This window comes from Brassica rapa, chromosome A05, assembly GCF_000309985.2.
Source record: "Brassica rapa cultivar Chiifu-401-42 chromosome A05, CAAS_Brap_v3.01, whole genome shotgun sequence".
Taxonomy (NCBI): domain Eukaryota; kingdom Viridiplantae; phylum Streptophyta; class Magnoliopsida; order Brassicales; family Brassicaceae; genus Brassica; species Brassica rapa.
This window is the reverse complement of record NC_024799.2, coordinates 22,969,188-22,973,412: the sequence shown is the minus strand read 5'-3', so window position 1 is coordinate 22,973,412 and position 4,225 is coordinate 22,969,188. Positions and strand designations below refer to the sequence as shown.

The following is a 4,225-nucleotide window of genomic DNA, read 5'->3' as shown; positions in this document are numbered from 1 at the left end:
ATATCAAAACATGAACTTCCTATTTTGGAAGAGAAAAGAGGTGGCTCCTTTGAGACCACAATTCGATACTTTTCCATGGATCTGTTGGTACATTTGGAAGGCGAGGAACGACAAACTGTTCAATGGAAAAGATGTATTCCCCATTGACACCCTCCAACTTGCGTCTCTTGAGGCAGAATGTTGGAGGAAGGCTAACGAAAATGAGGAAGCAAATGAGGATCAGGACGATCCGTCCACTACAGAGATTGAGACAACGCCCCCTTGGATACCCCGAATCCCTACTTGTCAAATTGATGCATCATGGATCAATAATAGCAGTGTCAGTGGCTTAGGGTGGAGTCTTAAGGATCAGATGGGATTAGAATACTTCGGATTACGGGCGTGTAACAGGAACCTCTCAGCTTTGCACGCTGAGATGGAAGGGCTACTTTGGGCAGCCTCATGTATGAGAGACAAAGGGATCACTGCAGTACGGTTTGAGACGGACTGCATGGACTTAGTGGATATGACTACAAACCCGATGGACTGGCCAGCTTTCGCGACAGAGATCGAGGTGTTCCAGAGGTTACAGGAAGACTTCGAGGATGTGAGACTGTCTCATATTCCTCGAAGCCGAAATGGCCGGGCAGATGGATTAGCAAAAGATGCAAGGACCAGAGGTTTTATCTTCTCCCATATAGATCAGACCCGGACAGATGGAGATGCTCCTCGGAGAATCAACTCGTCTGCTCTCCACTTGATCTAGCTTAAATGGATAGACGACAAAAAAAAAAAAAAAAAAAAAAAAAGATGTTGGGCATACAAATTAATCTGAGCGTCAAGATTTGTTGTAGTATTTTTTACCTCCATCATATTTAATTCATTATTATTTCATTTCCTAATATGTAAATAAATATACAATAACTGTATAAATGTCTAATTTTTTTTCTTTTTATTTTGATATCCATATATATATATAGTTTTAATATTTTATTATATTTTCGAATTTTATTTTACTAGTTAATGGCTTCATATGTACATAAAAAATGTGGATGTGAATTTTGTTGACTTATGGAATGTTTGATAAGAGTGTTGTGTATAAATTCATATTAGAGATTATCTTTATTTTATTTTGCTAACATTTGGAACATCTTTTATATCCCATCATATTATGTTCCTTATTATTTGTTTTCTAATATGTAAATTCAAATGTAATATATGTATACAATGATTTATATATATTTTTTGATATCCATATACTTTATATTTTAGTATTTTATTAAATACTGCAAAGTATAAATTATTGAATATGTCTTCGTGGACGTGGACATAAAACATATGGATAAAAGCTTTATCGGTCGAACAAAACACGGGTGAGAAAGTTGTGTACACGTGAATGAGGTTCAGCAAATGTATATAAACTCTAGAAGCTGCCGAGTGTAGAAACATGAGTACTGGAAGATGCCCTCATCTTGTAAGTGTGCTTTCTCTGAAATGAAACAGTGTGCATTTCTGTTAACACCAAAAAATGAGGACAAATAAAATGTGGACATATATGTTGTGAACATAAAACTCAGCAATGAAACAAGAAGAAGATCCTAACCAAGATAAAAAAGTTTTAGCATATTCAGCACACACTTGAACGCATCGATCATAAGCTTCAGCTAACAAACTCAAACTCCCAGACGAACCATGTCTTGGGGTTTCGTCACATCAAGTTCAGGAGAAGTAGGTGTGGACATGGACACAATTAATGTATATAAAAAAATGTGCACAAGGATTAATGTTGATTTGAGAAACGTGGTTTCACGTTACCAAGTAGATTGTAGTCTTTAGGTCCTTCACTTGCGTATGATCGAGCTCCTGCAAGACATTGAAACAACTAAACTGTGAATTGAGCCACTAGTAACCAAACACAAAGGAGTATTGACACGACATACAAACAATCAATTGAAATGCCAAACAAGTATACTAGATCAAAAATGCCAAAGTCTTGTTAACTAATGTTAATAGAAAAGATGTGGACATGGATGGATGGAGAAAAACTTGAAAAACTCTTATATACAAGTTATAATCTCCTAAAATTCTTTTTGTGGACAACTATTACCTGTGAAAATGACTATCCATATGCAAAGATGATATTAGGATACTCTTCTAAAACAGCAACAGGACATGAATTCATCAGATTGAGTGGTGTTTCATCATTAGGTTTCTCCAACAACCTCGTGAACAAAACCATAACAATTACTAATTTTGAAACAGAAGCTTTTACCAACTTCTCATATCTTTCCTTAACAAAATATACGGACCATCCCGATTGACATTCTGATACGAAGAAAGAAATTGATATTTGAACATGTAAATATCAAAATTGAGCTCGTCGTCGCGTCCTCTCCACAACGGAGCTCGGACCTGCTCGCCGTCCCGTCGTCCTATACACAACGGATCTCGGACCTGCTCGCCGTCGCATCGTCCTCTCCACACCGGAGCTCGGATCTGTTCGTCTTCTCTCCCATCCACAAAATCTAAAAGATTTGATTCAATTGGGAAATTACAACAAGTCAAAAAGAGTTAAGGAATTTGAAATACAAACCTCCAATGTCGATATGCGGTGAATAAAGTTGACTATTGAGCTTCCCTTTCTTCTTCGACTTTGATTTTGCCATGGTTTTTTGAAGCTGAACAAGGTTTGGGGGTAGAAGATGAAAGGGGATCGTCAGAAATTATGAAAGTGATTTTAATTTTTGTCTCGAAATATGAGAGATAAAAGATGGATTTTATTTTACTTTTAATTGAGAAGTGTGTCCAATCAGACAAATTGTTGTTTTCGTTAGGAAAAGTTAAATACAAAAGAAAGGATATTGAGGAAAAACAAAGTTAAGGGTATAAGAGACAATCGACACACAGAAAGTGTGTCTCCATCAACATGTGTCTGATTGTGTAAATAGAAAGTGGAAATGTGTCTTAAAGGGTAAAAAATTCGTTAATTTTTGACCATTTGTATCGGTTGTTACATGCATGTTTCCGTGACTTAATGTTTAATGTTAGTCATGTACTGTTAAATATATGTTTGGATAAGAAAAAAAAGTTTTTCTCTCTCCTTCTGCTCTGTTCTCTCTCAGCAATTTTACACAAAGGAAGGTATGAGAGAAAACTCAAGCCAGTAGTTTACGGTGATTGCGGCCATAGTTGGACCTCTTCCAGCGTCGCACCTTTCTTACGGTGGTCGGCTTTCTTTGGCTCCGGTTTTCTCGCGTTTTCTTTGACGGAGCTTCCGGCTCTTGGCTCCAGCGATACATCAGACACTCTGGTGATCGCTGGCTTTGATTTCCACGATGTCCGCTTGTTCATCGGTGGCGTTGTTGGATTATCTCCAGACTTCATCCGGATTATGTTAGATCTACGCTTCCTTGATCTTCATCGTTCGATTGACTTCCGATGTTGACATGCGATTGTCTCTTCCTCCCCTTTGTGAGGGCCATGACATCTTCAAGTTTCTTCTTTTCTCCAAAGGTGTCCAGGGTTTCTTCTAGGTGAATCGATGTTTGAAGGTTGGTTTGTGTTCAATTGAAGCTTTATTGAGGCAAAGATATTTTTATTTTCTAAAGTCGTTCGATGGTTTTTTCTCATGCGACATCCTGTTCTGGTGTGTTCCGGTGGATTGCCGGTGAGCTGCTCCTGCGACGTCTTTCATGCCGTGAAGTTTGGTGGAGTTTCATTCATCGGGCACGTGTCTCCAACGCTATCAGAATGACACGTGGGGTGCTCGAGTTGACTCACCTCTTCCTCTTGGGTTTCTTTTGTTTTGGGTGAACGGTTGGGCTAGAGGCCCATGTGTTGGTTGTCCCTTTGTTTGCCTATCTTTGGGCTTTATTTTGTTTTGTTTGGGCTTTTGTCCTTTTATAATAATAATAGATGGAAAAAAAAATGTTTCCGTGACTTTGTCAAACAATTAAACACTAGGTGACCGGCCCGCACTCTGTACGGACATAAGAACATGATCGGTCCGCACCCTGTGTTCTCTCTCGGCCCGTACCTCACGAGAGGGAACACAATAACGTCAGTATGAAGAAGCAGATATTTTGTGTATGTATAATTGCAACGTCACAAAATATTTTGTGTGTTTACGAAGATACTTTCATTCAAAAAATGGAATAAATAGTGTATAGTTTTAGAAGTAACAAATTTTATATTATCATTAATTAAAATTGTATTGTATATGTTTCGTAATTCTTTATTTTAGGTG

At 37.9% G+C, this 4,225-nt stretch overlaps 1 long non-coding RNA gene across 1 annotated transcript; it reads right to left on the bottom strand.

Annotated features, from left to right (window-relative positions):
* Window positions 1-947: 947 nt before the first annotated feature.
* On the bottom strand, window positions 948-3,692 carry LOC103869888. Its single transcript, XR_004458593.1, has 2 exons — window positions 1,583-3,692; window positions 948-1,468 (listed from the first exon to the last, which is right to left on the bottom strand). It is a non-coding gene; the product is annotated as an uncharacterized LOC103869888 (long non-coding RNA).
* Between the last annotated feature and the right edge of the window lie 533 nt (window positions 3,693-4,225).